The sequence below is a fragment of the Phytophthora infestans genome, genomic scaffold (assembly GCF_000142945.1).
Source record: "Phytophthora infestans T30-4 supercont1.1 genomic scaffold, whole genome shotgun sequence".
Classification (NCBI taxonomy): Eukaryota; Oomycota; class Peronosporomycetes; order Peronosporales; family Peronosporaceae; genus Phytophthora; species Phytophthora infestans.
Genome location: NW_003303758.1, coordinates 377,581 through 384,534, shown reverse-complemented (window position 1 = coordinate 384,534; position 6,954 = coordinate 377,581). Strand labels below are relative to the sequence as shown.

Genomic DNA, 6,954 nt, shown 5'->3' with positions numbered 1-6,954 from the left:
GTGGGTATCCATAACCACGAAAGAAAATGGCGACGTCAAAGCGAGTAGCAATCGGGATGGCTCGAGGCGGAGGATTGAAAGCAAACCTGGTGGCGAAAAGAAGCATGCGAGCATGGCCGTAAGTGTAGGAGCACGACGATATGTGAAAGGGGGTATGTGCAGCACATGTGGCATGTCCGTGAATATGTGAATTGCGTGCGATGCGAGCGGGTTGCGGATTGGGCGTGTTGTGTCTGAGCTAGGTGCTCTTATGGTGTAATGGTTAGCACTCTAGACTTTGAATCCAGCGATCCGAGTTCAAATCCCGGTAGGAGCTTGGTTTTGTGCAGCGTTGCAGACATAGAATGTAGCGATGGCGCCAGCTGTCGTGTGGGGCTTTAGGAAAGCGTTTGAAATTTTGTTTGCGGATTGGTGAGTTAGTGCTGTAATGGTTAGCACTCTGGACTCTGAATCCAGCGATCCGGGTTCAAATCCCGGTAGGACCTCGTTTTGCACCGCTTCTACCGGCCCTACAACGCCCCAGTTGTTGCTGCGTTGCGCACCTGCCACACGCTACAGCCGCGTCACGTTGTGTTGCCGTGGTGTGTTATATCGTGTCCCGGCGATCCGCTGCCGATTTAAGTGGTAGCTGCTGCTCTGGCAGAGCTCACCAAGCCTAACTGCCGACTTCGCTGACTGCACTACCAATTCTCCAAGACAGCCAGAGGGCTCATCGCAGCCTTCCGCGAGAACAATTGATCCCGTGGGTATCCATAACACGAAGAAATGCGACGTCAAAGCGAGTAGCAACCGGATGGCTCGAGGCGGGGATTGAAGCAAGCCGGGTGGCGAAAGAAGCATGCGAGCATGGTCGTAAGTGTAGGAGCACGACGATATGTGAAAGGGGTATGTGCAGCACATGTGGCATGTCCATGAATACGTGAATTGCGTGCGATTCGAGCGGGTTGCGGATTGGGCGTGTTGTGTCTGAACTAGGTGCTCTTATGGTGTAATGGTTAGCACTCTGGACTTTGAATCCAGCGATCCGGGTTCAAATCCCGGTAGGAGCTTGATTTTGTGCGGCGTTGCAAGCATAGTATGTAGCGATGGCGCCAGCTGTCGTGTGGGGCTTTAGGAAAGCGTTTGAAATTTTGTTTGCGGATTGGTGAGTTAGTGCTGGTCTTATGGTGTAATGGTTAGCACTCTGGACTCTGAATCCAGCGATCCGGGTTCAAATCCCGGTAGGACCTCGTTTTGCACCGCTTCTACCGGCCCTACAACGCCCCAGCTGTTGCTGCGTTGCGCACCTGCCACACGCTACAGCCGCGTCACGTTGTGTTGCCGTGGTGTGTTATATCGTGTCCCGGCGATCCGCTGCCGATTTAAGTGGTAGCTGCTGCTCTGGCAGAGCTCACCATGCTTAACTGCCGACTTCGCTGACTGCACTACCAATTCTCCAAGACAGCCAGAGGGTTCATCGCAGCCTTCCGCGAGAACAATTGATCCCGTGGGTATCCATAACACGAAGAAATGCGACGTCAAAGCGAGTAGCAACCGGATGGCTCGACGCGGGGATTGAAGCAAGCCTGGTGGCGAAAGAAGCATGCGAGCATGGCCGTAAGTGTAGGAGCACGATGATATGTGAAAGGGGTACGCAGCACATGTGGCATGTCCGTGAATACGTGAACTGCGTGCGGTTCGAGCGGGTTGCGGATTGGACGTGGTGTGTCTGGGCTAGGTGCTCTTATGGTGTAATGGTTAGCACTCTGGACTCTGAATCCAGCGATCCGGGTTCAAATCCCGGTAGGACCTCGTTTTGCACCGCTTCTACCGGCCCTACAACGCCCCAGTTGTTGCTGCGTTGCGCACCTGCCCACACGCTACAGCCGCGTCACGTTGTGTTGCCGTGGTGTGTTATATCGTGTCCCGGCGATCCGCTGCCGATTTAAGTGGTAGCTGCTGCTCTGGCAGAGCTCACCAAGCCTAACTGCCGACTTCGCTGACTGCACTACCAATTCTCCAAGACAGCCAGAGAGCTCATCGCAGCCTTCCGCGAGAACAATAGATCCCGTGGGTATCCAAAACACGAAGAAATGCGACGTCAAAGCGAGTAGCAACCGGATGGTTCGAGGCGGGGATTGAAGCAAGCCGGGTGGCGAAAGAAGCATGCGAGCATGGCCGTAAGTGTAGGAGCACGATGATATGTGAAAGGGGTATGTTCAGCACATGTGGCATGTCCGTGAATACGTGAACTGCGTGCGGTTCGAGCGGGTTGCGGATTGGACGTGGTGTGTCTGGGCTAGGTGCTCTTATGGTGTAATGGTTAGCACTCTGGACTCTGAATCCAGCGATCCGGGTTCAAATCCCGGTAGGACCTCGTTTTGCACCGCTTCTACCGGCCCTACAACGCCCCAGTTGTTGCTGCGTTGCGCACCTGCCACACGCTACAGCCGCGTCACGTTGTGTTGCCATGGTGTGTTGTATCGTGTCCCGGCGATCCGCTGCCGATTTAAGTGGTAGCTGCTGCTCTGGCAGAGCTCACCAAGCCTAACTGCCGATTTCGCTAACTGCACTACTAACTCTCCAGGACAGCCAGAGAGCTCATCGCAGCCTTCTGCGAGAGCAATAGATCCCGTGGGTACCCAAAACACGAAGAAATGCGACGTCAAAGCGAGTAGCAACCGGATGGTTCGAGGCGGGGATTGAAGCAAGCCGGGTGGCGAAAGGCATGGCCGTAAGTGTAGGAGCACGATGATATGTGAAAGGGGTATGTGCAGCACATGGGGCATGTCCATGAATACGTGAATTGCGTGCGATTCGAGCGGGTTGCGGATTGGGCGTGTTGTGTCTGAGCTAGGTGCTCTTATGGTGTAATGGTTAGCACTCTGGACTTTGAATCCAGCGATCCGGGTTCAAATCCCGGTAGGAGCTTGATTTTGTGCGGCGTTGCAAGCATAGTATGTAGCGATGGCGCCAGCTGTCGTGTGGGGCTTTAGGAAAGCGTTTGAAATTTTGTTTGCGGACTGGTGAGTTAGTGCTGGTCTTATGGTGTAATGGTTAGCACTCTGGACTCTGAATCCAGCGATCCGGGTTCAAATCCCGGTAGGACCTCGTTTTGCACCGCTCCTACCGGCCCCACAACGCCCCAGTTGTTGCTGCGGTGCGCACCTGCCACACGCTACAGCCGCGTCACGTTGTGGTTGCCGTGCTGTGTTATATCGTGTCCCGGCGATCCGCTGCCGATTTAAGTGGTAGCTGCTGCTCTGGCAAAACTCACCAAGCCTAACTGCCGACTTCGCTGACTGCACTAACAATTCTCCAAGACAGCCAGAGGGCTCATCGCAGCCTTCCGCGAGAACAATAGATCCCGTGGGTATCCATAACACGAAGAAATGCGACGTCAAAGCGAGTAGCAACCGGATGGCTCGAGGCGGGGATTGAAGCAAGCCTGGTGGCGAAAGAAGCATGCGAGCATGGCCGTAAGTGTAGGAGCACGATGATATGTGAAAGGGGTATGTGCAGCACATGTGGCATGTCCGTGAATACGTGAATTGCGTGCGATTCGAGCGGGTTGCGGATTGGGCGTGTTGTGTCTGAGCTAGGTGCTCTTATGGTGTAATATTTAGCTCTCTGGACTTTGAGTCCAGCGATCCGGGTTCAAATCCCGGTAGGACCTCGTTTTGCACCGCTTCTACCGGCCCTACAACGCCCCAGCTGCTGCTGCGTTGCGCACCTGCCACACGCTACAGCCGCGTCACGTTGTGTTGCCGTGGTGTGTTATATCGTGTCCCGGCGATCCGCTGCCGATTTAAGTGGTAGCTGCTGCTCTGGCAGAGCTCACCAAGCCTAACTGCCGACTTCGCTGACTGCACTACCAATTCTCCAAGACAGCCAGAGGGTTCATCGCAGCCTTCAGCGAGAACAATTGATCCCGTGGGTATCCATAACACGAAGAAATGCGACGTCAAAGCGAGTAGCAACCGGATGGCTCGAGGCGGGGATTGAAGCAAGCCTGGTGGCGAAAGAAGCATGCGAGCATGGCCGTAAGTGTAGGAGCACGATGATATGTGAAAGGGGTATGTGCAGCACATGTGGCATGTCCGTGAATACGTGAATTGCGTGCGATTCGAGCGGGTTGCGGATTGGGCGTGTTGTGGCTGAACTAGGTGCTCTAATGGTGTAATGGTTAGCACTCTGGACTTTGAATCCAGCGATCCGGGTTCAAATCCCGGTAGGACCTCGTTTTGCACCGCTTCTACCGGCCCTACAACGCCCCAGTTGTTGCTGCGTTGCGCACCTGCCACACGCTACAGCCGCGTCACGTTGTGTTGCGGTGGTGTGTTATATCGTGTCCCGGCGATCCGCTGCCGATTTAAGTGGGAGCTGCTGCTCTGGCAGAGCTCACCATGCTTAACTGTTCGACTTCGCTGACTGCACTACCAATTCTCCAAGACAGCCAGAGGGTTCATCGCAGCCTTCAGCGAGAACAATTGATCCCGTGGGTATCCAAAACACGAAGAAATGCGACGTCAAAGCGAGTAGCAACCGGATGGCTCGAGGCGGGGATTGAAGCAAGCCTGGTGGCGAAAGAAGCATGCGAGCATGGCCGTAAGTGTAGGAGCACGACGATATGTGAAAGGGGTATGTGCAGCACATGTGGCATGTCCATGAATACGTGAATTGCGTGCGATTCGAGCGGGTTGCGGATTGGACGTGGTGTGTCTGAACTAGGTGCTCTTATGGTGTAATGGTTAGCACTCTGGACTCTGAATCCAGCGATCCGGGTTCAAATCCCGGTAGGACCTCGTTTTGCACCGCTTCTACCGGCCCTACAACGCCCCAGCTGTTGCTGCGTTGCGCACCTGCCACACGCTACAGCCGCGTCACGTTGTGTTGCCGTGGTGTGTTATATCGTGTCCCGGCGATCCGCTGCCGATTTAAGTGGTAGCTGCTGCTCTGGCAGAGCTCACCATGCTTAACTGCCGACTTCGCTGACTGCACTACCAATTCTCCAAGACAGCCAGAGGGCTCATCGCAGCCTTCAGCGAGAACAATTGATCCCGTGGGTATCCATAACACGAAGAAATGCGACGTCAAAGCGAGTAGCAACCGGATGGCTCGAGGCGGGGATTGAAGCAAGCCTGGTGGCGAAAGAAGCATGCGAGCATGGCCGTAAGTGTAGGAGCACGAAGATATGTGAAAGGGGTATGTGCAGCACATGTGGCATGTCCATGAATACGTGAATTGCGTGCCATTCGAGCGGGTTGCGGATTGGGCGTGGTGTGTCTGGGCTAGGTGCTCTTATGGTGTAATGGTTAGCCATCTGGACTTTGAATCCAGCGATCCGGGTTCAAATCCCGGTAGGAGCTTGATTTTGTGCGGCGTTGCAAGCATAGTATGTAGCGATGGCGCCAGCTGTCGTGTGGGGCTTTAGGAAAGCGTTTGAAATCTTGTTTGCGGATTGGTGAGTTAGTGCTGGTCTTATGGTGTAATGGTTAGCACTCTGGACTCTGAATCCAGCGATCCGGGTTCAAATCCCGGTAGGACCTCGTTTTGCACCGCTTCTACCGGCCCTACAACGCCCCAGTTGTTGCTGCGTTGCGCACCTGCCACACGCTACAGCCGCGTCACGTTGTGTTGCCGTGGTGTGTTATATCGTGTCCCGGCGATCCGCTGCCGATTTAAGTGGTAGCTGCTGCTCTGGCAGAACTCATCAAGCCTAACTGCCGACTTCGCTGACTGCACTACCAATTCTCCAAGACAGCCAGAGGGTTCATCGCAGCCTTCAGCGAGAGCAATAGATCCCGTGGGTATCCATAACACGAAGAAATGCGACGTTAAAGCGAGTAGCAACCGGATGGCTCGAGGCGGGGATTGAAGCAAGCCTGGTGGCGAAAGAAGCATGCGAGCATGGCCGTAAGTGTAGGAGCACGACGATATGTGAAAGGGGTATGTGCAGCACATGTGGCATGTCCGTGAATACGTGAATTGGGTGCGATTCGAGCGGGTTGCGGATTGGGCGTGTTGTGTCTGAGCTAGGTGCTCTTATGGTGTAATGGTTAGCACTCTGGACTTTGAATCCAGCGATCCGGGTTCAAATCCCGGTAGGAGCTTGATTTTGTGCGGCGTTGCAAGCATAGTATGTAGCGATGGCGCCAGCTGTCGTGTGGGGCTTTAGGAAAGCGTTTGAAATTTTGTTTGCGGATTGGGTGAGTTAGTGCTGGTCTTTATGGTGTAATGGTTTAGCACTCTGGACTCTGAAATCCAGCGATCCGGGTTCAAATCCCGGTAGGACCTCGTTTTGCAGCGGTTTCTACCGGCCCCTACAACGCCCCAGCTGTTGCTGCGTTGCGCACCTGTCACACGCTACAGCCGCGTCACGTTGTGTTGCCGTGGTGTGTTATATCGTGTCCCGGCGATCCGCTGCCGATTTAAGTGGTAGCTGCTGCTCTGGCAGAGCTCACCAAGCCTAACTGCCTACTTCGCTGACTGCACTACCAATTCTCCAAGACAGCCAGAGGGTTCATCGCAGCCTTCCGCGCAGATTCAATTGATCCCGTGGGTATCCATAACACGAAGAAATGCGACGTCAAAGCGAGTAGCAACTGGATGGCTCGAGGCGGGGATTGAAGCAAGCCTGGTGGCGAAAGAAGCATGCGAGCATGGCCGTAGGTGTAGGAGCACGATGATATGTGAAAGTGGTATGTGCAGCACATGTGGCATGTCCATGAATACGTGAATTGCGTGCGATTCGAGCGGGTTGCGGATTGGGCGTGTTGTGTCTGAGCTAGGTGCTCTTATGGTGTAATGGTTAGCACTCTGGACTTTGAATCCAGCGATCCGGGTTCAAATCCCGGTAGGACCTCGTTTTGCACCGCTTCTACCGGCCCTATCAACGCCCCAGTTGTTGCTGCGTTGCGCACCTGCCACACGCTACAGCCGCGTCACGTTGTGTTGCCGTGGTGTGTTATATCG

General features: G+C 54.5%; 1 non-coding gene and 1 pseudogene across 2 annotated transcripts; both read left to right on the top strand.

Annotated features, from left to right (window-relative positions):
* The first annotated feature begins 413 nt into the window (after positions 1-413).
* On the top strand, positions 414-485 carry PITG_25141 (annotated as a pseudogene). Its single transcript has one exon. The product of its transcript is annotated as a tRNA-OTHER (tRNA).
* A 3,098-nt stretch (positions 486-3,583) lies between these two features.
* Positions 3,584-3,655, top strand: PITG_25134. The gene has a single exon. It is a non-coding gene; the product is annotated as a tRNA-Gln (tRNA).
* The last annotated feature ends 3,299 nt before the right edge of the window (positions 3,656-6,954 follow it).